The sequence below is a fragment of the Rhinatrema bivittatum genome, chromosome 1, assembly GCF_901001135.1.
Source record: "Rhinatrema bivittatum chromosome 1, aRhiBiv1.1, whole genome shotgun sequence".
Classification (NCBI taxonomy): domain Eukaryota; kingdom Metazoa; phylum Chordata; class Amphibia; order Gymnophiona; family Rhinatrematidae; genus Rhinatrema; species Rhinatrema bivittatum.
In genome coordinates, this window is record NC_042615.1 from 501,441,180 (window position 1) to 501,469,108 (window position 27,929).

At 42.6% G+C, this 27,929-nt stretch overlaps 1 long non-coding RNA gene across 1 annotated transcript; it reads right to left on the reverse strand.

Annotated features, from left to right (window-relative positions):
* Positions 1 to 29: 29 nt before the first annotated feature.
* Positions 30 to 27,929, reverse strand: LOC115095773. The gene is made up of 2 exons (XR_003857866.1): positions 27,811 to 27,929; positions 30 to 101 (listed from the first exon to the last, which is right to left on the reverse strand). It is a non-coding gene; the product is annotated as an uncharacterized LOC115095773 (long non-coding RNA).

Consider the following 27,929-nt stretch of genomic DNA (forward strand, 5'->3'; position numbering starts at 1 on the left):
TTTTCTCTGCACCAGTCTTTCTTGTTTTCGTAGTCATTTCATCGTACTTTCTCATTACAAAATTATCATGTAAAGAATGACATTTATTTTTTGAGGAGTCCCTGCAAAAACAAGATAAAAATAGGTTAGAAATAAAAAATAATAAGCTTTGAGCGGAGTGTGACATGGAGCTCTGGGGAACACATCTGCCTCCTTAGAGGAAGATTTTAAAAGCATTGCTCACACAAAAACAGCCACATACGTGGGCCATGCACAAGCAATGCAAATTTAAAGAAGCTGGGAAGGGCATACATGTACAGAATAAGGAGGCAGGTCATGAGCGTTTGGCCAAGACTGATGTGTGTAACCATGAATTTTGCAAAGGCAACACACATATGTTGCCTGTGTTACTTCTCATGGGGGGGAAGAGAGAGAGAGAGAGAGAGAGAGAGAGAGAGAGAGAGAGAGAGAGAGAGAGAGAGAGAGAACCTCTGTATAGGGGCAGTCTGATACTCTGTATATAGGTACCACTCTAGAGGGGCACTTTGAGTCAGGGTGGGTTTTCGCGAAGTGGGTTGGGGTTAGAGGGGATATGCTACAGACACATTCAGAGGTATTCATAGTAAAACTGACATCAGTAAAGAATTATAGCCCTCTTGTGATGAAAAGAAGCAGATTTGTATAATGCAGCTAGCACTGCAGTATACAAATCGATTCCTCTGGTTAGACTTTTCAGCATGTATAAGGACTATAATTCTTTACTAATGTCAATTTTACTATGAATACCTCTGAATGTGTCTGTAACAACAGCCCCCCCCCCTCCAACCCACCTCCCGAAAACTCACCCCAATTCAGAATGCCCCTCTAACGTGGTACCTATATGTAGAGTATCAAACTGACCCTATGCAGAGGTGTGCTCTCTCTCTAGCACACAAGATACCCGTGTAAAAGTACACTTGCAATAGTATTTTAAATGCTGTGCTTGTGAGGTATATTTTTGCTCGTGCTGCATTCATGGGCACATGCGCGTTCCTTTTAAAATTTACCAGTTAGTCTGCCATCATGTGATCCACCTTCAACATGCCTCCGGACCTCAGACTGGAGACTTGTCTAACAACTTTTAAAAAGAAACTAAAGACATGGCTGTTCAGCCAAGCCTTCCCCACTACAAACTCCATTCCCTGATCTAGAATTGTACACCACACATCTCTGTAAACAAAACTTTCCAAATTTTCATGCATAATATCCATTAAAGAGAGGTTGGCTCCTTGCCCCCTCCTCTGTATATAGTATTTATTCTATTTTTTTGCACTTTATATATTTATTGCTCCGCTCACCCCTTCTTTTTTCCTACTCCAAGTTAAGGCTTCCTTGTTATAATGTAACTGTATGCTCTGTATCTCTTGTTGATTGGTTAATTGTATATTCTACTTAGTTCATTGTAAACCGAATTGATTTGATTTGTATCAAGAAAGTCGGTATATAAAAGCCTTAATAAATAAATAAATAAATAAAAATAAATTTTTATCGCTGACATTATCTATAATTAGAAATTTCCCTATTCAGTAGTACTTGTTATTTTAAAAGTAATGTTCCGATCTCTTATCTGTGTAATATAAGTGTGGGCTATAAGCTTCTTTAATTTGAGCGCCAATAATCTGGAAGCCCTGTTCCCATGTTCATAATATATTTATGTGACCAACTACATTTGGTGACCAATATGATCCAAAGTTAGCACTTTCAATTTTTTCCTCATTCATTCCAGTTTTTTCAGAATGTATTTTTGATCCTGATATGTAAAGGGCCCTCTCTAGATCCTTTATTGAATTCCTCAACGAGAGACAGCTTCTTTCTCCCTTTCCTTTTTTCCTCTGGGATGCCCATGCAATCAGTTTACCCCACAACACTGCTCTTAAATCATAGTCCCAAATCATAGAAGGATTAACGTCACCTATCTCCAAATACTCTCGAATCTCATGTTTTTTAAACTTTATTTTTAAGATGCCATGTTGCAACATCAGCACAGCAACAAACAACTATACCATAGGATAACAAAATAAACAAAGATCTGCAAGCATGGGGGTACAACTCTGCATCCATTTTATCAATGACACGTAAATGTTGCCTACAGCAACAACACAGAACAAGTACAAAGACACTCATACACTCACACATGCCCATAAGCTCCTTAATTGAACTACCAATGGACTGAGTATTGCATGCTTTTAAAATTGTTCTGTATAGTAGCTGGCAAAAGATAATAGAAACACTCCCAAGCATGACTATAATCCTTGGTCACCCTCTGAAAAGTATGAAGTACATTGTCTTTCTGATTACATCCAGTTCAACATTGTTAGGGGTTGTGGACCCTTGGGCCGGTCGGGACAAGAGAGGAAGCTGTGGAGAGCCTCAGTACAGGTCCCAACCGGGAGGTGGCTGGACGGACGTAATGGCTTTGGGTGCTGGAACTGGATGGAGCCCTATGCGACCAAGGACTCGAGGATGACCTGAAATCAGGAGAACGTTGGGCCCTGGAGTAGTGAACTCTTCACCCTGGAGACCGGCGCTCCCCCGAGAGGAGCTCGTAGGAGCCCGGCCGCTGGGACTTCTGGAGATTCGCCCTGGAAGCCGGAGCCCCCCCAGGAGGAGCCCGTAGGGACCCAGCCGCTGGGACTTAGGAGAGTCTTCGGGCCAGAGGAGCGAAGAATGTCCGAGATGAGGTCCAGGAAAGAAGCAAGTCGAGGTCAGGGACGGAACCGGGTCAAGCCAGAGGTCAGATGTCGTACCAAAGCCGAAGGGAAGTCCAGAAGCGGAGTCAGGAATGGAGCCGAGTCAAGCCAGAAGTCAGATGTCGTACCAAAGCCGAAGGGAAGTCCAGAAGCGGAGTCAGGAACGGAGCCGAGTCAAGCCCGAAGTCAGATGTCGTATCAAAGCCGAAGGGAAGTCCAGAAGCGGAGTCAGGAACGGAGCCGAGTCAAGAAGGAGAGAGGTCAGCAGGCAAGCCGGATCCGAGCGAGCGGAGATCAGGAACGCAGCAACTGGAAGCAGGAGACCCTGGGAACCTCGTTGCAAGGCATGGAGTGAAGGAACTGCAGGGCTTATGTAGCCCTGCAGCGTCTGACGTCATCAGCTGCTCCTGGCCTGTTCCCGCGCTGGCCCCTTTAAATACAGGGGCTCAGCGCGCGCGCGCGGCTAGGGGGCGGGGCCAGCCGCAGGAGGACGCCGGGTGCTGCTACGGCGTGGCAGCGCCGTATTCGGGGCCTGCACGGCCCGGGGGGAGCTCGTGCAAGACCGGGACCGGGTCGCGGGTGAGTGGCGATTCCGGGGCCGGCCCGGAATCACAACAAACATGGGTTAATATCAAAGTAGTATTGATGGTGAAAAATCTTGTAGCTAATATAACAACATGAAATATTTTGCAACCATTACTGCAATCTGGATACATTTCTTACATCCCATAGACAAAGTAATAGCCAAAGAGCGAGAACCCAACAACAACCATTTGCTACAAAAAGGATTGATAGAAATTTCACATTCTGTTACCATTAGTACCCTTTCCTAGACGTTAAGAAGCTTAGAACAGATCACCAAATTGTGCATGAATCCATTTTCAATTTGACATTTAATACAAGTCACAGTATATAATGTGTCTTAACCGAATCAATATGAGAGTGATGTAATATTTTATATTGAATCTCTTGAGTTGAAAAGAACACTATCATATCATGAGATGTGACCACTAAACCTAATTGCCTTGTCCAATATCGAAAAAAACTATCCAATACCTGGGGGCCACTTTTAACCAACCACAACTTGTACCAGTGAGAAAGTTTATCTTATTTATTAATAACACATATCTCTGATTCTAATATCTGAGATTTTAAGAATGTTGGATAGTGACATTGAAAGTATGAGGATAATGTCTGGATTGTAAATAAGCATAAAAATGCTTATGCAGTAAACCATATTGATCTTTCAATGTTCAAAAAGTATAAACACAGTCACGAGCTTTATAATACTACATTTTAGGCCTTTAGACCTCCAAACAGTAAAGATTTTACCAATCACACCAGAAATGAAATCAGCATTTCAAACCAAAAAGGTAAAAACTCAGTTATGATAAATAGAACACCCCATCGTTTACAGAGATATCTCCAAGCCTGCAGCACAGACCGAAACAAGGGATGAGACTTTAATTCTGTGGGAATTGACACATCTCTCAACTGTATAACAGAGTAAAGAGAACTGAGATAGATGAGATTCCACCATGCCAAAAGCACAATATTTAAAATCTAGAGAAATCCATTCCCAAAGAAATCACATTTGGCAAGCAACATTATAAAACCTAAATTCAGGAAGACTGGATCCACCATACTCCTAATACAATTGAGCTGGGTTTAACTGATCCTAGCACCTTTGACTCACCAAATAAATCTTGTCAATGCTGATTTCAGTAGAAGCACATGTTTGTTAGTCAGCCAACAAGGACCCATCTGCAAGCAGTAGACCAGCTTAGGAAAAAGTATCATTTTAAAAGCACTTCCCCCAAATAAGAAAGTTGCAACGCCATCCAAGCTTGTAGTTGATCCTGTATTTGACAAATTATTGGAGTTATACTCAATTTATACTGCTCCTTTATATCCCCAGGAATAATAATTCTCAGATATTTTATATATCCGGAAGCTCATCTAAGGAGAAAGCTCCTTGCCATTGCTCTTTGGTCTGAATCTGCACTGGCAAGACTTCAGATTTGTCATAGTTGATCTGTAAACCTGCAAAAGAACCAAATGTGTCCTAAATTGCCAAAACTTCACGTAAAGATACTTGAGGATTAGCTAAAAAAAGAATCATGTCATCAGCAAAATGACTTATTTTATGTGCTTGATTTCCCAAAATAAGGCCCTCAGTTCCCGGAAATGTTCTCAGCTTTATGGCTAAGGGATCAATAGATAGGATGTACAAAAAGGGGATTGAGGACAGCCTTGTCTATTACCACTGAGGAGGTCGGAAGGAGAAGGCACTTTACCATTAATTATCAACTTGGCTTGTGAATTAGAGCAAAGTAACCCATATTTCTCCAATATGCAAAACAGATAAGGCCACTGAACTTTATCAAAGGCCTTCTCAGCATCTAGACTAACAATCATACCCTGTTGATTTCCAGCATGAGATGACCATGTTGTGGGCTGTAAATAAACACTTAACACCGACAGCTAGAAAAGAAAGATCTTTATTGAGATATCTCAGGAGAATGCCATTACCAGCAAAAGCAATTAAGAAGCAATCTCCAAGAATGTTAGTGATACAATCGGTTAAATAGGTCACCACCTCTAATTTACACACCAATGAGTTAGTTTGTTAGTTTGCATAACAAACAATTGGTTGGCATTATAATTTTATCTCAGATATGCTAATGAGATAGGATTATTGTAAGTCATGTGGTTGCCTATAAATTGAGCCAGAAGGCAAAAATGAAACTCAGTGCAGACTCTTAACATACCTTTTGACCTTTAGCATATATTCTAGCATTTCAGCAGCCTTGGATATTTATACAAGTCTCATCAGTGCAATTTCATAGTGCTGCAATGATCTTAATTTTTTCACTGTCAAACCAGTTTAGCTTCATAGGAAAACCTTTTCAAAAGTAACCTTACAACCACAAGGCTTCCAAGACTATACACACATTTCTTAGTCCATGTCAAGATTGTATAAACCCTGTCTGATCTCCTTCTATTAAAGTAGAAATCAGAGCCTAATCATTTATTCAAAATTGATGCTAAAATTTTCACAACATTAATTAAAGATCTTGGATGATAGAAAGCCAACTGCTTCAAATCCTTATCAGGATTGGGAAAGACAGTAATTAATGTTTGCTTCTCCCCTGGCAAAATAGAACACATTTTCTTTTTCACTTAAGGAGTGGTTTATGTGTGTTTGTGTTGCTATTTTGTTAGTAGGTTTAACATAACAAAACAAATGTGACAGGCAATACTTATTCATAGGTATTTTGATACATATTTGGAATGTTTGTTATACTGTTCCATTGCTTAAATAAAAGGAAAAAAAACATATAAAAGATACTCATACATTTTAAGCAAAGATTCTGTAATAGATGAATGTAAAGTGTTATAATACTCAGAGCCTAGACCATCTAACTTTGGTGCTTTTCCCAATTTCAATTTTTTAATAGCATGATCAATTTCAACTAATGTCATAGGGAAACGCAACATCTCCTTTAGAGTATCTGAGACATTAGGAATTTGAAGACCCGCAAAGAAAATTGTCATGTACTGCTAATGAGGAATTCTGAGCTGAATATAAATGTGAATAATATTTAAAAATAAAAACATTCATAATACTTTGTATTTTAGTCTGCTCTCTACCAGATTAATCTTTTATAGAGATGGTATATTGCTGGGTTTCACCATCCTGGACAATCTGCTAGCTTTGTTCTCATATCAAAATAAGCATCTTTTAAAAGTCTGTACAACTCAAAAGAGTTCTAAGGTGTACAAGCTGATTTAGTATTGGGTGCGAAACTGGCAGTGAAAAGGGCCCTTACCTTTCCACCATCAGCGACGTCTTCGCGGCGTCCGCCCCGATCTAGGTATCGCATGCAATCCCTTTTGAAAATGACCCCCTATATGTTCAAAATAGTGTTCTTTGTCTCAGGATGTAGAACCTTGATAAAACCTTGTCACACTCTGAAAAACACGTCCTGCTGAAATGTACTCAAATGTGAATAGCTGCGTTAGTTTATTTTCCCAATGTGGCAATTTGGGCAACTCAGGTTGGGTCCAATGAGCTAGAATTGTTTTTTTTTTCGCTATCACCACTGCCTTATCTAGAAAAGCTTGTTGCTGTTTATTAATTTCTGATTCCTCCTCATCATATAGACCAAAAAAACCAGGTTCTGGGGTGAGCTGAAATAGTTATTCCAAGGATAGAGGAACATCTTTTCTGTATTTGATCCCAGAATGCATAAATTTTGTGGCATTTTTTTAAATGTATGTAGGAAATCACTATCCTCTTCTCTACATTTGGGATACTGGGCTAAAGTAAACATTTTTGCCTTAAATGTTCTAACTTGTGATATATAGATTTGCCAAGTAAATTTAAATTGTGTTTCTCCGTGATACACAAAACACGTTTAAAATAGTAAAGTATATCTTTATATGTCAATTGGACCTCCTCCCAGCTAGACCGATGCTTCAGTACTCTCTGGAAATCTTCCTGTGTCTCTAATTGTAATAATGCTTTTGAGAACTTAGTGCATGATGGTTTCCCTGGTTTAGCTCCTATCAGGACCTTTTCTAGTTTACCTTCCAGTCCTAGTCATGTATTCTTTTGTTGGATCTTCATAATGTAATGTCTAAGTTGTAAGTAAGCATAGAAATCTTTTGGGGCACATGGCATTTGTTTTGCAGTTCCTGAAAACTATGTAATGTGGTAGTATTTTCAATAAACATTTGTTTGAGGAAAATGAGATTTTTCTTTTGCCATGCCTGTTGTGGAGCGCTAGGAGAGCGATCCCACTCCTGGGAGATGTGTGTGCCCTTGGGCCGTGGCTCGACACCACAGAGGTCTGAAGAGGTGCCGCGGGAGGCGTGGCATGCCCGAGCATGGGCTGGACGGGAGCAGGGCTGGAGTGACATGGAAGACAGGCCCTCCTCCGGACCTGCACGCTTCGGAAGACCCAACAACGCAATGTTGGTCTTGTGAACAGTCCTCCGACCGTTCCCAGCCCTTTCCGAGCTGTCAGGGATTACCCGCAGATGCCGGTACCGCCTTTGGGGTTTTCTAGGTGCAGGTCCTGGACGCTCATCATCTGCTTCCTCTAGAAAAAGAAATAGGTAAATGCCAAACACTACCATTCAGTGTTTTCTTTACTTTGGTTCATATGCCCTGCCTGCTCCACTAAATAGACCTTTGGTACAGAACTATAAATGGCCATAGCATTCAATATTGCTTCTACCCTGATTTACACTCCAGGTGGCTGTCTCTGAGGCAGAAGGAGGGAGGACTTAATCCAGGCTGCAGAGTGCTTGAGTATTATGAATTTCTAAGGAGACAGAGCACTTTAAGTGTGCTCTGCATATTTGGTTCACCATCTACCACTGACACAAAGACAAGGCCCTGTCTTTTGAAGAGTAATGAAAGGGGAGAGAAGCAGAGAAAGACACAAAGACACCCCAAATGTACTTTGCATTGCTGGGACACAAGACACAGTCATGATGGACTTTTGGAGTCACTGTGTAGGACAGTTACTGTGGTGAGGGATGCATTCACTGTTAGCTGGAGGCTAAACATTTGGACATCCCCTGCCTTGAGGAACACATGCCTAGGAGATAGAAAACCATCACACACTAACTTGTTTAAAATCTGGGGGCCCTGCTTGTACATGCACACACATTTTACACACTCTTGCTTTAAACACACATCCTGTTTTTGCAGGCTCCTTTATAAGGGTCACTCCAAGAATTACAACACCCAGAAAAGGTCCTCTCTTAAATTATCAAAATACCAACAAACTAACAGAGGACACTGTATTTTTCTATGTACACAGATGTCCAGTATTGCTCATGAGGCTACTCCATGAATGGGTAATAGCCTTATTGACTCAAATACTGTTTTTATTTTTATTTTTGTTTTACTTTATATTATTTAATCTTCAAATAGTGATATCCCTCCATCGAGGGTGTTCTTTTATACGGTCACCATGTATTGCCTTGCTTCATGTTATTTTATACTTAGCTATATTGAGTAAGAAGTTATCTTCTCTTATATAAGCCTTTCAAAATGGCGAAATTGGAGCCATCAGCCCTTGTCACTGGCGGTGCTTCGACCATCCCGTCTTCCTCAGGGACTGAGAGAGCTACATAAAATTCAATGACCACGGTTAATAACACAACTTTCAATTCCCGAAACATCTCTTCTTTGTGTACATAGTATTCTAAAAAACGTACGTTTCACTATATTTGCAGCCTTCCAACACGCCATGAGGCCATCGGACAAATGGCGTGAGGTTCTATGTGCTATTTAAATATTGATGGGACCGATGACTTTTGTCCTTTTCAAAACGAGGCTGTCGACAAATAGCTCATGCGCTGAACTGACTTGTCATCAGAGTTCTCCATCAAGTCCTCTGTTCTCTATCTACCGGTCAGTAAGCCCAGATTGTATTCACTAGTATATGTTACGAGCGCACGCGGGCGCGGTCGTCTCCAGCGGGTGGTGAGTCCTTGGGCCACGGCAGGACTCAAGGAGGAGCCCAAAGCCACACCGTGGGAGGTGAGCTGAGCAGGCATGGGGAGCCAGGCGGGTACAAAAGCAGGGAGTCCGACCCTCAGCCGGACCTGCACGCCCATGGTAGCCAACACTGGGAAGTTGACTGATGAACGGTCCTCCGACTGTTCCCGGCCCTTTCGGACCTGCCGCTGGGTACGGCAATCGGCGGCAGGCCGGACAGAGGCGAGGGCAGACAGAGTCCTTTACACTGAAGACATCGTAGACAAGGCAGGTGCAGACATCGTAGACAAAGGCTAGTGCAGACATCGAAGAGGAGGGCTGGAAGGAGACACGGGCACTGTCCCTGAGGGCGCCCTACTCAGCCCACCCACGGGACTGAGTCGCGGACCACCCCGTCCCATAAGAACATAAGAACATAAGAAAATGCCATACTGGGTCAGACCAAGGGTCCATCAAGCCCAGCATCCTGTTTCCAACAGTGGCCAATCCAGGCCATAAGAACCTGGCAAGTACCCAAAAACTAAGTCTATTCCATGTAACCATTGCTAATGGCAGTGGCTATTCTCTAAGTGAACTTAATAGCAGGTAATGGACTTCTCCTCCAAGAACTTATCCAATCCTTTTTTAAACACAGCTATACTAACTGCACGAACCACATTCTCTGGCAACAAATTCCAGAGTTTAATTGTGCGTTGAGTAAAAAAGAACTTTCTCCGATTAGTTTTAAATGTGCCCCATGCTAACTTCATGGAGTGTCCCCTAGTCTTTCTACTATCCGAAAGAGTAAATAACCGATTCACATCTACCCGTTCTAGACCTCTCATGATTTTAAACACCTCTATCATATCCCCCCTCAGTCGTCTCTTCTCCAAGCTGAAAAGTCCTAACCTCTTTAGTCTTTCCTCATAGGGGAGTTGTTTCCATTCCCCTTATCATTTTGGTAGCCCTTCTCTGTACCTTCTCCATCGCAATTATATCTTTTTGAGATGCGGCGACCAGAATTGTACACAGTATTCAAGGTGCGGTCTCACCATGGAGCGATACAGAGGCATTATGACATTTTCCGTTTTATTCATCATTCCTTTTCTAATAATTCCCAACATTCTGTTTGCTTTTTTGACTGCCGCAGCACACTGAACCGACGATTTCAATGTGTTATCCACTATGACACCTAGATCTCTTTCTTGGGTTGTAGCACCTAATATGGAACCCAACATCGTGTAATTATAGCATGGGTTATTTTTCCCTATATGCATCACCTTGCACTTATCCACATTAAATTTCATCTGCCATTTGGATGCCCAATTTTCCAGTCTCACAAGGTCTTCCTGCAATTTATCACAATCTGCTGTGATTTAACTACTCTGAACAATTTTGTGTCATCTGCAAATTTGATTATCTCACTCGTCGTATTTCTTTCCAGATCATTTATAAATATATTGAACAGTAAGGGTCCCAATACAGATCCCTGAGGCACTCCACTGTCCACTCCCTTCCACTGAGAAAATTGCCCATTTAATCCTACTCTCTGTTTCCTGTCTTTTAGCCAGTTTGCAATCCACGAAAGGACATCGCCACCTATCCCATGACTTTTTACTTTTCCTAGAAGCCTCTCATGAGGAACTTTGTCAAACGCCCTACACAGCCCAGGAAAGCTGGTCGCGGACCACGTTGAGAACAGTAGAGCGCAGGGAAGATCCAGGCGAGCAGGAACTCCGATGCTGGGATACTGACATCCGAAGCCCCTTCGGCTGGCAGGCAGGGAAGCTCCAGAGCGCAGGGAAGAATCCCACCTGTTGGCCACTCCAGGGCCCAACAGGCCAGAAGGCTCAGGAGCCAGACAGGACGTAGGGCAGAATAAGCGGAACTGGATCAGGACATCAGGAACACATCAAGGCAGACGTCAGTAACATCAGGAAGCAAACATCCGGACAGAGACAGGACAAGGAGCCATTAATACAAGGCAGACCACGGAAGACCTGGATCGAGGAAGAGGTACAGGCAACTGTAGCACTCAATCCGAAGGCCAGTTGCAAGTGACAAGAAAGTCCTTAAATACTGGAGGTTGTAGGCAACTCCCTGGGAGGAGTTTGCCAGGACCGCCCCTCACTGGTCCTATAAGTAAGGTGGAGAGCTGTGGGCCAGCCCCTAGGGAAACGGGCGTGGCTGGAAACCAGGAAGTCCAAACAGCCAAGCAAGCCACAGGAACAGCTAGGCCTCTCAGGCCCTGGAGCAAGTCCCGGATGGAACACAGGCGAGGCCCTGGCTTCGGAGCGGCCTCCGGTGGAAGGTGAGAGACCACCTGTAGGCAGCAAACAGGGGGGATCGTAACAGTATAGTTCTCCTTCTTGTTCGCCTCTCCCCACTATCCAAAATAAGTTGGCCTGGAAAATGTTTTCTATTGTGTCCGCTTTTGTCTACAGCGTCTATTAAACCTTAAGATTAAAACCATCTCTCTTCCTGGCTTATTTTTTATTCACAAAAAGACTGGTCATAAATCGCTGGTTTGGTTGAAATCCTTTAATGACTCTAAACAAATGTCTGATGAAGCTGACAGCTCCAGTTTCGCCATTATGAAAGACTTATATAAGAGAAGATAACTTCTTACTCAGTATAGCTAAGTATAAAATAACATGAAGCAAGGTGATACATGGTGACCGTATAAGAGAGGGCTATTTGATAAAGACTACTATTATTTTTAAAAGAACACCCTCAGTGGAGGGATATCACTATTTGAAGATTAAATAATATATAGAAAAACAAAAATAAAAATAAAAACGGTATTTGAGCCAATAAGGCTATTACCCATTCATGGAGTAGCCTCATGGGCAATACCGGACATCTGTGTACATAGAAAAATACAGTGTCCTCTGTTAGTTTGTTGGTATTTTGATCCTTTATAAGGGTGCCTTTCCCCTTAAGCTGTAAGAAAGTACAGAAAAAACACACAATAGATATTACCTCTGCCATTGGTATAGAAGGTTTTTATTGTGCCCACATACATTTACAATCTTTTGGGGAACTTTGATGGGGAAACTGATAGAGGAGATAGCCCCCAAAAAGAACATCCCATATGCTCTTTAAAATACAGGCTATTTAACAAAACATTAAACATTGTACTTAATTTTACCATTTAAAAAAACCATTGTATTATAGCTGACAGCATATCTTTGTACACACTAGAAAGACCACTGCACACTTTCACATAAGTGAAATCAACAAAGCTGCAGCAGACATAAGGTGTATGCTGCTTTTGTAGATAAATGTGTAGATCAGGCATTCCTGCAATATTTTTATAGCTTGAAAAAAACCTGTCCTGTGTGGTGAATAATGAGCTGACCACAAACTACTTTGTTCTATACTGTGTACATACAGATAGGTAGAAATGTAACCAATAATGGTTTGCATAGCAGACATGAGCACATTTACTATGGCATTATGTTTAATAAGGCTGTAATGCCTCGCTTATAAAAAAAAAAGTGCCTGATGGATATCTGTACACATAGCCTACTTTTAGAATGCAAAATACAATGCTCACCTTCCTGCCATAGATGTTGTATGGTGTCTAGCTGCCCAACTCCATCCATAGCTGCTTCAGATAAGGTGCTGAGCACCAGCTGCTCAGAGAGGGTGAAGCTGATGTGACTGCCTTGTCCCTCTGCAATCCTCCTGGCCTGCTTCTGCTTGACATGTTTCCTCGGGTCCCACCAATTCTGCGTCAACTCCCCAATGCTATGGTTGTGGTGGGACACTGAGTTGACTGCATGCCTGATCCACTTCCAGATCTGCTCCTTCCTGTAGGCACCCACACTCTTGATCTGGGACCGTACAGCAGATACTGGTACCGCATGACATGCTCAACAAGCATGTCTACCTCAGCTGGAAGGAAGTTAGGCTTCCTAATCATCACTCCATGTACCTGAGACATGGTGCAAGTAGGGCAGTGAATGGGGCAATAGATGCTTTTGTAGGCAGTGTAATTTGCGCCCCTCCTCATGTACATAATGCGCACAGGTGGGTCCAATCTGTGCTTAAAGGAGTTGAGTATATGGGTCATTAAAATTGATGTGGAACATGTGCACGCTGGCTGATTTGTGCATGCTACCAATTAAGGGAGTCATTTATCAAAGTGCTTTATGGCGTTTTTGCATGCAAATTAGAAAAAGGGGAGGAGCCATATCACACAGTTTTAATACACCTTTTTCATTTGCATTAAGCTGTGTGATATGGCTTTATTGCACTTTGCAATGTTTTGACAAACTGCGTTTTCACTATTTTAAGCTGCTGGAGGGGGGAGAGAGAGAGAGAGACTAGCTATAAGGCCCTTATAGTACGTAGGTATTTATACCTCTATATGAGGCCCATCTAGTACCTCGAGGTGCGGTTTAGATAGTAGTGTAGGGGTTACGGGCCACTTTGACATTCAGAGTGAGACATACAAACAGAACAGTACACTCTTGTGAAGATTTGATGTCCTTTGGAGTGAGGAAACTTATCCAAAGATGAGATTTGTACAATGTTCTCTCAACCTAGCTTGATTGACTCTCTATCTGGGTAACATCCAGGCCCTACCTTTCGACCATTGCGTATACTTTCCCTGAGGTTACTGACCTTGAAAACCGGTTGTTTCTTCTGGCAATTTGTTCTGTGCATCTAGTATCTGAACTACAGGCCTCGTCTTGCTGGGAGCCGTTTCTACGGGTGACTCCAGGGGCAATACAACTGCGTATTATTCCTTTTTGCCAAAAGTGGTCTCGGATTTTCACTTGAATTAGTCCATTTCCCTGCCATCTCTGGACAGAATGAAAGATGCGGAGGAATAGTGCCTGTTATGACCCTTGGATGTCAAAAGGCATATCTTGAGGTATTTAGAGGTTTCTGAATCTCCCAGAAAGACGGACTAGCTGTTTATTCTTCATGGTGAGCCGGCGTTGTGGGCTACAATAGCCCGCTGGATTAAGGTGGTAGTCACGGCCATGTATGTGGATGCTGAGTAACCGTTGCCTAGTCAGGTTAGGGCTTATTCCACTAGGGCTCAGGCAGTGTCATGGGCAGAGGTTAGATTCTTGCCTCCTGTCAACATTTTCCGAGCTGCGATGTGGTCTTCCTTACACACCTTTTCCAGGCATTATTGCCTGGATGTGCAGGCCCGGGAAGATGAAACCTTTGCACGTGCAGTTTTGACTGGACTGCGGGCAGCCACTTGCCCTATTCAGGAGTAACTTTGGTACATCCCATTGGTTTTGGATTCACCTATCTGTACACTAAGAAAGGAGAATTTATTAATTACCTGTTAATTTCCTTTTCCTTAGTACAGACAGGTGAATCCAACTTCCCACCCTCAGCTGCCGAATGTGGTGCTATGGTCCTTCTGCATAGTTGTGTGCTCCAGGGAGTACAATCCAGGGAGTACAATCAATCCACTCCCTAGATTAGTGTTATTACACTCCTTATCTGAGCTCATTGTTTTCCTGTTTGCTGAGTGCCGGAATGGTTATCTGTTAATAATCAAGTTTTTGCTAGTTTGTCCACAGTTAACTTTTGCAGAGAATACTGGCCTGCTGATGTCACTGCATGGTATGTATACTGTGATGTCAGCTTTGCTCCATCTGCTGGTAGAGGTGCATAACCCACTGGTTTTGGATTCACCTGTCTGTACTAAGGAAAAGGAAATTTTCAGGTAAGTAGTAATTTCTCCATATTCGTTGTGGATATTTTGAAAACCCTACTAGCCTGCAAGGTCAGCAGGACAGGTTTGGGAAACTGGCCTAATTATTAGAGCAAAGGGCAGAAAACTAGTTTAGTTTACTAAAAATTTGTAGGAGGTCACATGATGCAGCGGTAGTGAGAGGACATGTTATCTGGAGCTCTGGGTGCCTGACCTTAAATAATCCTTTCCATCCGTGTGTTTTGGCACCTATCAGGCTTTAACAGAGGCAGATTGCCTTTCTAATTTGATTACTAACTTTATACAAAAATCCCCAATGCCTATGCCAGCGAAACTTGCGAAGAAAGAAAAGGAGAAAAGAAGCCTAGCATTGACAAAATGGCTGTTGACCTGTCCGCTGCCCACAAAGATAATATGGCGGCTATGTCGGTTTCCGATATTGTAGTGGCAGTTACTACCGCGATGGAGAGCAAATTCGACACGATCCTGGAACAGCTAGCAGATCTCAAAAAATCTTTTACAGATCTTGGGCCTCACTTGAATGTGTTGGAAAGCCGTTTGGCCTTTGTTGAGGATGATACGCTCATGGCGACAGGGAGCATACACAAGTTACAATCCCAAATGACTACCTTAGAAGACAAGGTGGACGACCTAGAAAATAGCTCATGGAGAAACAATCTCCATTTTGAGGAATTTGCAGAATGGCTGGATGAGCAGAAATTAGCTGTGATATTATATGACTGGCTGCCGGATGTTCTAGATCTACCAGAGGCAGCTAGGCTGCTTTTAATCGAATGGGCTCACAGGCTGGGGCCCTTATAAAGCTGGAGATACTTGCCCGAGAATGGTGATTGCTCAACTGCTGAACTTTGCTCAGAAACAACAGGTCTGGCAAGCCTATCGCAGAAAACAAGTGCTGCAGTATGATAACCGAGAGATAATTTTTTTTCAAGATTATTCGGTGGCAGTCTCCACTAAGAGAAGAGAATTTACCTCAATTTGCTTTTCGTTGGTGGCAGGGAAAATTTGTTTTGCCTTGCAGAATCCAGAGCGCTTGTTTCAGTTGGTATGATGGCAAGCAGCACATTTTCGAGAAAGCTGAAGCAGCTAAATGATTTGTGGACTCACTCAATACCTGAACTTATTGAATATGCCTATCATTCCAGATTTTTTCTTGCTGATGTTAGCTGGCATTTTTCATTTTGGATCTTTTTGGAATATAATTATTAGCCTTCTCTGAGACTGGCAGATTGCCTGAGCATTTACTTCTTTTTGCATGGATGGACTTCACTACATTTTTTTTTTATATATACAACTGAATGGTTGTGATTTGTTATATACTTGTTATGCCTATTGCAGTGCTCATTTCTTGTCTTGCTGGTCTGCAGCAGTCGGGGGACACCTGGTCCAGACATTGTGTGACTCTCTGTTCTCTAGAAGAAGAGAACTTATCTTTATTAATAGTTTTGGGGTTAGGATATGGGAGTGGATATATGCGGGTGTGTTCTCATGACATTGGTCATATTAGGGCTGGGGGGGGTTGGGATGGGTGTCGAGTGGGAAGTTGCCTCGATTTACTGTGGGTTCTATATGTGCCTGCTCTGGGATTTGTGTGGGGAATTATTTATGGGTTATCTATTTCTCCTTCATAATTTTTCTGTTTGTTTTTTTATTCTGTGTGTGGTGTACCGTTATCCTCTCCTTTGGTATTTGCTGAGTATGTTTCACCAACATCGGCATAACAGGAACCGCTTTCCACTGGTTTGAATCCTACCTCAAAAATAGACACTACAAGGTCAAATTGGGTAATTTTGAATCCGATCCTATCGGCCTAATCCGAGATGTACCTCAAGGCTCCGCCCTATCCTCTACCCTCTTCAACATCTACATGTTACCCCTCTGCCAACTCCTATCTAACCTAGGCCTTACCCATTTCATATATGCAGACAACATCCAAATTCTTATCCCCATCACTGATTCTCTGCCCACTTCACTAAAGATCTGGGACAACTGCATTAATCCAATCAATCAACTACTCACAAATCTTAATCTCGCACTCAGTACTGCCAAAACAGAACTCCTCATCATTTCTCACAATCCACTCACCATTACCCACATTTACTCCAACACCTTGCCCCCTCCTACACCCATTGCACAACATGTACGAAATCTAGGCGTTACCATCGACAACCAATTGAACTTTAAAACATTCATAAAATCCACCATGAAAGAATGCTATTTCAAACTTCATGTCCTAAAGAAATTAAGACCTCTTCTACATTTCAATGACTTTTGCACAGTCCTTCAGGCCATAATATTCTGACTGCTGCAACTCCCTCCTCCTAGGTCTCCCCGCCTCTACCATCAAAACCCTCCAAATGCTACAGAATGCTGCAGCCAGAATCCTCACAAATACACGCAGGAACGATCACATTACACCTATCTTGAGAGTCCTCCATTGGCTCCCTATATCCTGCAGAATTCTTTACAAGAGCCTCTTCCTTATACACAAGACCTTACACAACCAAAACATCCAATGGCTCATCGACTCCCTCCACTTCCATTCATCCAATGGTCCCATTCTCTTTTTACTGACTTAATCACCCATGAGTCACAGTGTGGCTCAGCACCAAAGCTATTGGGAGGAGATTTAAATTGTTTTTGGGATCCTCAAATGGATAAATGTACAATGTCAAAAGTCCCTATACTGTCTCAAAGTAAAGGTATCCCATTTTTATATGACACAGTGAACTTTTTAGATATTTGGAGGGTACTTCATGCTGGTGAAAGAGACTTTACTCACTTTGCTAGAGCTAATGTCTCTAAATCGCTAACTGATTATATTCTAATGTCTCCTAGCTTATTTGATCAAACTCTTACTGCCAAAATAGAAGCTCTAGTTATCTCGAATCATTGTCTGGTGGTATGCAAGTTGAGCTCCCTTAAGTACTCTGGACCGGTTGGGCAGTGGCATATGCCAGGGTGGTTATATGACACAGAGTTTAAGGGTTTTCTGCTCAACAAATGGAAACAATTTACATATCATAACGCCCAGCATGCGTGTGAGCCAGCCTTGATCTGGGAAATGGCTAAGGTTGTGCTTAGAGGGGAAATTATGAACTATGTAGTTGCCCAAAAGAAAAGATGAAACAGGGATGTCTTGGATATAGAAAGCAAATTATTTTACTACAAAACTCAAATGAACTAGAACCCCTCTACTGAGTGGCGAACACAATACAGACACACACAGCAAATCTTGAATGATTTTCTTCATCAGAAAGCAGTAGATGCAATCTTTGCTTGCAAACAAATACTTTTCAGGTATGGTAATAAATTGGGATTGTTACTTGCTAATTTGGTTAAAACTAAAAGGGATTCCAGTTTTATAGAAGGAATTAGGAGTGATACTGAGGATTGGATTTCAAAATCTACAGGTATAAGGGAGGTATTTCATGATTTTTATAATCCCTTATATACCACAGAGGCAAAGAACCAGGAAAAGATGGCAGTTTTTTTTAATGGTCTATCTCTTCCTCGGTTAACTGAGGACAATTTAAAAAGGCTAAATAACCCTAGCACAGAATAAGAGATTAGTACTATCATTCAGGAACTACCTCTATATAAGTCACTGGGGCCAGATGGCCTTCCCTCCTTGTTCTAGAAGATTCTAAAGGATTCAATGGTACCAAACTTAAAAAATTTATATGATGATATGATTCTTTTGGCTTTAGAAATTTGTAGGAAAATGAAACCTAAAGACCCAATGGTGGTGAGTTTTGATGCCGAGAAGGCATTTGACAGGGTATCGTGGGGTTTTCTCGATGTAGTTTTGGAGCACTTTGGCTTTGTGGGTTCTATTAGGAGAGCTATCCGTGTGCTTTACCAAAAACCAGAAGCCTTTATATTGGTCAATGGGATGGCTTCCATATCTTAAGTTCTGGGGTGGGGCACTCGGCAAGCTTGCCCTCTCTCTCCCTTATTGTTTATACTTACATTGGAACCTCTCATTCACAAGATAAAGCAAGATGAAATAATAGCAGGAGTATGTTTAGGAGCCAATGAGTTAGAATTAATGTTATTTGCGGATGATATCTTAATGACTTCAACAAAGGCTATGAATACACTTCTGATAGTGATAGGTATTATCACTGATTATGGAAGTTTTTCTGGCTTGAAATTAAATTTGACTAAATCTGAAGCATTAGATATCAAGAGTCACTTGAAGAGGAGGTGGCAAGCCTTCCCATTAATGTGGGCTGAGAATGCTATTAAATATCTAGGTTTTAAAGTTAGTAATGACCCAAATACATGGTACCATTTGAATATTTCTCCTATAATTAGAGATGTACATATTAAACTGGATAGTTGAGACATTTTCCCCTTTCTTTAATGGGACGCATAGCACTAGTTAAAATGACTTTAATACCGAAATTGCTTTATGTTATTGTTGGGTTTGTGGCATATTGTGGACTCTTGGTCGAAGTGGCGATGACTCCTCCCATGGGGAGGGGCCCGTGGGGAACCACAGCGATAGGCTACACTCTAGTAAGCAGACACTGAGGGAAGAAAGCTTTATTGTTCTGCTGATGTAAGTTGAATCTTGCTTCAAGGAAGGGATAGTACTGTAGGCCAGCAATATCACAGTAAGCTCAGACAGTCTCTATAGATGATGGTCTCACCCGGATGTAGCAAGGTTGGGTAGTGTTCCGCAGCGCGGGATAAGCCGAACCTGAAGGGTGGAATAAGGAGAGCTGGAGCGTAGCAGTACTCACAGAGTTGTCTTACAGGGAGCAGGTATTGTTGACGTACTATCTTTTATTGATTTACAATTAGGGGAAATCCACTCCTTTGACTTTTGTTGCAAACATTTACAGTTTCAATTGACAGATGTTATGATTCTACCCTCATGGGCAGCCTCTTACCTTCTCTCTGCCTGGAAGCCACAGTCCACGGTCTTCCTTGCGGCTGGAGTCGCTCCTCAGTCTGCCCTCTACGGCTTGAGAGCTGCCGACAACGCTTTGGCCTTGCCCTGCTCTTAGGCATTAGCAGCAGCATGGCCGCTGGCCATGGTCCTGTACAACTTCCTGCTTTCTGTTCCTAAGGTGTGGGCCGCGCCTCTTCACAAGATTTACAGGGCCTGCGGCCGGATATGCCTCGGGCCCCACCTGATGACTGCTTCCTGTCTCAGCCCTATAAGAGGGCTTCACCTTCAGTCCTGCCTTGCATTGGAGTTACTTGATCCTGGAAGTCTCATCTTCCAGTGCTCCATCAGGTCTTCATTCTTCATTGGAGCTCCATGTCTCGTCTGCTTCCTGTCTTCGTGGTTTCCTGATGTTCCATGCCTTCATGTTCCGAGGTTCCCAGTCCAGGCTTCCTGATGTTTCACTTCCTGATGTTCCAGGCTTCCTGATGTTCCGAGATTCCACTCCTCCTTCGCACGTTCCGAGTCCTCCTGACCCTCTAGCTCCCTTAGTTCTCCAGATGACATCTTGTTGGGGTAAATCCGTCCCGTCGGTTCCTGTTTCCGTCATTGGAGTTTTCGTCTCAGCTGGATTCCCTTCCTGTGCTTGTCCCGCTCTCAGCGTGATCCGTGACCAGCCTCTCCAGGTTGTGTAGGGCACACAGTGGAACAGGGTGGTCTGCGACCAGTCCCGCGGGTGGACTGTGTAGGGCGCCCTGAGAGACAGAGCCAATGTCCGAACCTTCCCAGCTTCTCGTCTTGTCCAAGAGTCTTCCAAGTTCCTCGTCTCGTTGAGAATCTCCCAAGATCCTCATCCACTTCCAGAGTCTTTTCATCTCGTCTTGAGTCTTCTGTGTCACAAGGCCTCCATCTGCCCTCATCCTCAGTCCGGCCTGCTGCTTCTTGCCGATACCCAGCGGCAGGTCTGAAAGGGCTGGGAACGGTCAGAGGACTGTTCACTTACCAACATAGTATTGTTGGCTTCCAGAAGCATGCAGGACCGGCAGAGGGTCAGACTTCGTCTTCGTCCATGCTGGGACATGCCTCGCCAGCCCTCGGTGCTGTCTTGGATTCGTCTGGGGTGGTGCCGAGGCCCAAGGGCACACATTCTCCTCAAGTTGGGAATGCTCTCCTAGCGATCCCTAACATAACAGAATGCAAGGCCTCTCAAGGCCCTCCCGTAACATAACAACAGACTTCCTTATGTATTTACAAGTGCGTAATTATATTACATCATTGCCACCCTTAATTGAGGAAGGGTTCACAAATGGTTCCTTTCAAGGCCTATTACATCTATTTGAAAAACATAGAGTTTTGATATTTAAAATGTATAAGAATCTTCACAATAACACCAAATATTATGTACTGCAATCCCTTGCTGATGTATGATCTCATGATTTAAATTGTCAGCTGACAGATGATGATATAATTGCCTGTAATATCTTAGTGGAGAAAGTTGTGAACAGTTTAGTGCTCCGTGAGCTGCATTTTAGAATTATTAATAGAATTATCTTTTGACCTAGCAAAGCCTTTCTGGCAAAATTTATGAATTTGGACAAATGTCTCAAATGTCTTCATCCTTCTGCATCTTTTGTAAAGTGGAGAACGCTGGTAAGCATTGTTAATGCAGTCCTACTCAAGCGCTTTACCACTCCTCTGACACCAAACCAACACAATCTCTTCACACCGCTTCCACCGCTCAGACGGCCATGACCCTTTGGGATACCTGGAGGCCCACCTTAAGGCACACCTGGAGATTGTCTTGAACCACGCGACAAAGACTTCACTTATCTCTAGACGCTCCCACATTACTCCTCCACCCTCCACCCCACTCCTCATCCCCATTCCTCATCCCTAGCTCACCCAATATCTCTATAGCATCCTATCTACCCCCACACACTCACACACTCACCATCTCTATAGCATCCTATCTACCCCCACACACTCACCACACCACCAGCCATGCACATATACCCCATTACATCTATCAAACACTACCCCCTCCCACCGAGACCCCCTTACCCCAAAACACATCACATACACCACAGAAACCTCATCCCTATCATGGCCACACCACTCACCCAAATACTAGGCCTCACCACATTTACCATACTCCTAATCAATGCCCAATCCATCATCAAAAAAACCCCCCTCATCAATGACATTCTACTAGACGATAACCCCGACATCCTAGCCATCACAGAAACTTGGCTAAAGGACACAGACACAACACTACTCAACCAACTCCCACTCGAAAAATATGACATTTTCTCCATACCACGACTTAAGAAACGAGGAGGAGGCCTCCTCCTCGCATCCAAAAAGAGTTTTAAAACTCACCAGAAAACCCATCCCCACACCCCCCAGACTCGAAATCAGCACCTTTCTCTCGCACAACCTACAAATCTGCCTAGTGTATGCCCCACCAGGCCTCCTCGAGGCTAACCCCTCCCCCCTAATTGAATACATTTCCAAAAACATAAACATACAAATGCCAGCAATCATCCTTGGAGACTTCAATCTCCATGTAGATAATGTCCCCACATCTCCTGCCTGCGACTCCCTACTAACAGCATTAGACGCCCTCGGTTTCTCACAAACTATCACCCAACCTACTCACAAAGCAGGCCACACCCTCGATCTCTTATTCACCAACTCACAGATCCAAACCAACACCCCCTCTTGTACACCCATTCCCTGGTCCGACCACTATCGCATCGATGTGACATGCTCTGTTATTAAAACCCATCAGCCCACTCAAGGTAAAAAAGTCATACAGTTCAGACGTAACTGTAAACAAGAAGAATTAATATCAGCCATGTCCACTGATATCAACTCACTTGATTTGACAGACGTCGATACTGCTCTCACATCCTGGAACCATATCACCAACACGATTGCCAACAAGATCTGCCCCATACAAGAACACACAATTGACATGTCTCAAAAACACAAACAACCCTGGTATACACCAGAACTAAAAAGCATGAAATCCAATTTAAAAAAGCTCGAAAGAGCGTGGCTCAAAGACCCTACCGCCACCCAACTAAATAAATTTAAATCCTACATGCACTCCTACCGAATTAACATCGACAAAACCAAAAGAGACTTCCACTCACAGCGCATACACCACCTGCAATTCAATCCTAGAGCCCTATTCCAACTAGTAAACAATTTAACTAAACCTTGCACTCCATCCATACCAGACATAGACAACCAGACAAAATGTGAAGAACTAGCCCTATTCTTCCACAATAAAATCAGCAATATCATGTCACGCTTCCCCCCCCAAGCAAACATCCATAGATACTACACAACACCAATCTAATACTAATCTTTCATCATTTGACACCACCTTATCCCTAGAAATAGAATCTATCCTTAAAAAAATCAGACCCTCTACACACCCTACAGATACCATTCCCACAAAACACCTCCTCACCATCCCCGGCATCATCGCCAAACCTATCTCAAACATTATAAACAAGTCTATTGAACTTGGCAGTATCCCTAAAAACCTCAAGCATGCTATTGTGAAACCTATACTGAAGAAGCCATCCCTTGACCCCTCTGATCTCACCAATTTCCGTCCTATTTCCAACCTCCCACTTATCACAAAAGTTCTTGAGAAAGCTATAAACAAACAGCTATCAGACTACCTGGATGAAAACAATATTCTCGCCCCCTCACAGTTTGGCTTTCGCAAACATCATAGCACAGAGACCTTACTCATTTCACTCTCCGACCAAATATTGAAAGGTCTTGACAAAGGTCATTCACACATACTCATTCTCCTAGACATATCCGCTGCATTTGACACCATAAAGCATCAAATCCTATTAGAACGTCTCAGCAGCATTGGTATCTCAGGCCTGGCTCTACAATGGTTCCACTCATATCTAGCTGAAAGACAATTTAGCGTACAAATGGGAAACTCCACCTCCAAGCCCCACAACCTCTCTCAAGGAGTACCACAAGGTTCATCGCTATCGTCCACACTTTTCAATATATATCTCCTCCCCCCTCTGCCATCTCCTTGCTAAACTTGACCTTCCGCACTTCATATATGCCGATGACGTGCAGATACTTATTCCGATTAAAGACTCAATACACAAAGCCATTGAAACCTGGAAATCCGCCCTCTCTGATATTAGCAGCCTCTTATTCTAACAACTTTCTCGCCCCTCAACACTACTAAAACAGAACTTATCCTAATATCCACCCCCCAACATATCCCCCACCCTCCTTATGACCCCCACACAAACACACAACAATGGCCCTGCCACTGACCACACACCTTCCCCACCCATGTACGAAGCCTCGGCGTACTCATTGACTGTCATCTTAACTACAAGAAATTCATTAATAACACCCTTAAAGACTGCTTCTACAAAACTGCACACCCTAAAAAGACTCAAACCTCTCTTACATCTCAGCGACTTCCGCACCATATTACAAGCCCTCATATTATCGAAAATAGATTACTGCAACTCCTTGCTACTAGGTTTGGCCTAAAAACACCATCCAACCTTTACAACTACTCCAAAATGCAGCTGCCAGGATTCTCACCAACACTCACAAATATGATCACATAACCCCTGTACTCAAACATCTACATTGGTTACCCGTCGCATCTAGAATTACCTTCAAAGCCCTCACCCTAATACACAAATCCCTTCATAACAACAACATGCACTGGTTCAAAGAACACTTCTCCTTTCACAACAGTAGTAGACCCACCAGAAAACATATCTAGCCACACTACACACCCCCTCACCTAAGCTTACTAAACTCCGCACCACTAACGAAAGAGCCCTCTCCCTAGCAGGACCGATAATTTGGAATAAACTACCCACCTCCCTCCGCCAAGAAACCTGCCCAAAAATATTCAGGCAAAACCTGAAGACTTGGTTCTTTAGACACTCATACACCTAACATTCACACATTCACCTAGCCCCCCCCCCTCCCTAACTCCTAACCTCCCTCCTCCCTTCTCCCTTCTCCCCCCCCCCCCACCCCTTTTTCCTTCCCACCCCTAACCACCCCTTTCCACCTTGCCTAACAATTAGCTTTTCTATCTATGCTGCTCCCGGAAAGCAAATTTATCAAGACAGCTTACTGTAAATAAGAACATTTTTACTCACAAACGTGTATATATTCCTCGACAACCATTGTATATACAAATTTATACCTCCTACAAATGTTGATATCAATCATATCTAGCAGAATCTCCCTGCCCCCCTTCTGACTAACCACTATCATGTATCCCACTTAGTTAATTATTACTTGTATAACTTCCATATTACTCATATGTTATTGTTTTTGTTATTATTGTTATTTCTACTATTCCTATTATAATCATGTGACAAATGTAAAGCCTGTTGCTAAGTTCTGTTCTCTGTAAACCGATGAGATGTTCCCAACGTTCGTCGGTATATAAAAGATATTAAATAAATAAATAAATAAATACAAGGTTTTAGTCACAATTGCTAGATTTTTTCACACAAATGTTTGCAGACCAGTTCCCATGGACTGCTGCATTTTGTCGATTAAGCCACACTGACTCGAAACATGTCTTAGGACTTTCTTCCAAACCTTTTCTGATCAAAGGATGTCTAGTTGCTCTGAAGCTTATTCTAGCCAATTGGCTGGAGGTCACCATCCCTACTTGTTTGCTATTTGGAGGACGTCTATGCTGGACCTTTATTTGATGGAACATAAATCGAACAGCGATGCTTCCGACGAAAAGAAATATATTCATCAACAATCTTGGCAGGGCTTCTTGTCACTACTACGTTTGGAACTTCGTGCCAAAATAACCCCAGTCAGCGCTATCCACAATCGATAATCGGATTACAATTTTCTTTTTGATGTAATTCTTCTGGTTTCTATTGTTATGCCAGATGTCGATCCTTTGGTTCCTTTTTTTTTTTTGATCAACTGGAGCAGTAAATATGTGGCACTTGTTTTGCCTTTTGAGTTGTCAGGGCACAGGGTTGGGTTGGGTGAGTCGGTTCTCCAGTGTATGATTTTCTGTATCATGTTATACAAGTATTTGGGCTGTGATAATGCTCGGTTTCTTATTATAATTTTGTTATATACTTGTGAAATACTAATACAAATATTATTTTAAAAATTTGTATACTGCACACATCATAAAATTTCAAAGCGGTTAACAAGTAACCGGGGTTCATATTCCACTTCTCCTACGGACAATCCTTGTAACCTTGGGCAAGTCACTTTATTTCCTCAGGCACCTACTTAGATTGTGCAGGGGCATACTGTTCCTGAATACTAATAAGACTGTAAGCTGCCCTGAGCATTATTTTGAAAGGCAGGCTAAAATTCCAAATAGCAGTAGAAGCAGTAGTAATAATTGTGGATTATACTATTTCACTAAATTTATTCTGTCTAGTGCTACCAATATTTCTACCTGTAAAAAATGTACCAAAATAAAAAACTTACTAGATTTAGTTCTGAATTATCAGTTGAAGAGTTGAAGTTCTGTGTCCCCTTCCGGGCCGTGCTTGGAGAAGCTGCCCTTACTTGCCCTGTCCTATATATGCCATGCTGAGGGGGAGCATGTTTTCTCCAAAATTCGTGTACCTACAACTTTTGTTATGCTGGCCCACCAAAAGGGTTCACAACCTAAAACAAAACCAGAGCTCTTTAACAGGAGGAATGTGTGAGAACATGTCTTAAATACATCCTATGTAAAAAAAAAAAAAAAAAAAGCATAGGACAAGCACAGCAGATCCTTGAAGGTAGAGAAGAAACCAAGTAGGATCTGATGTAGTTCTGGTAGGAATGGAAAATAAGCAGTAGCTAGATGGGCCTTCCATGTACCTTCAGAGTCTATGTTTCTCTGTGAAGTGTACTGAGTTGAGGAGGTAAGGCAAGAAACTGGTGACTTTTTGGCCCAGATATGAAGATGTCCTCTTTCTAAAGTTGGGACAGTTGGGAAGCCTGGTTTTAAACACCCACCTGCTTTTCCATGATTTGGAAGTGCTTGAATTAATCCTTACCCACCTAAGAATTATATCAATGAGCAGATGAGCATCCCCTGTACACTTGCACTTAAACATACTTTTATATATCTGCTGGTTCACTGTTGTGAAAACTCTGGATCTGTAGCTCTACCTAGAACAGGCTGCTGCTTCTTCTTAGTGAAACAATGACGGTATAATGTTAGGAAGTCTTGACTTGTTATGTGGCTTGTGGTTCATGCAGCGACCCTTCTGCCCCCTCCCCCCATCTCTCTCCCCGCCACGAGTTATTGAATTTGAAAAAGCAGATGCGCTGATGCTTGTTGAATTTCCAACGAAACATAAACCAATGCTACAGTTTTGTAAACTGAAAAAAATTAAGTAATGCTTCTAACAGCCAGATGTTTTTTGAAGAGCTAAGTCACCCAGGCCGGCCTGGGCGGCGAATCCCCGGGCCGGTCATCAGCGGGAATCTGCCCCTGGAGTAAACTATCGATTTTCAAAGTAGAGAAAACCAACTCAGGCATGTTACACCAGGGAGAGACAATTGTGCACAAAAATCAACACTAAACAGGAAAGAACCTTCCAGCCTAGGCTCCCCCACTGCATTGAAATAGTATGTATAACACTTCACCTTCACTAATATAAAGGTTATAAACCACTTTCGCAGTGAAAAACATTCATGCTCACCGCCCCCCCGCCATATAACATATTCACACCCACAATAGTAATCCTCCCCAACCCAAACATCCCTGTTATCATCCTCTGCACAGCACACAGGAGCAACAAAAATCCTAACCAAAAATAGAAGTGCCTTGAGGCCTTGCACTTCCTTTATCCCGCATATCCAGCATGCAGTTTTATGTCTGCTTAATTTTCAATGTTTTTTTATTATTATTTATGCTATTTTATTTTTCTTTACTTATTGTCTCTTTTATTATTTAATACAATTATGTAAGTTGATTTACCTGTAAACTGCATTCAACAATCCATGGATAAAGTGGCACAGAAATGTTTTTAGTTAAATAAATGTGTCCTGTGCACTGGGGATCAGCAGAAAAACAAAAAGAAAAAAAGCAACAGGAAC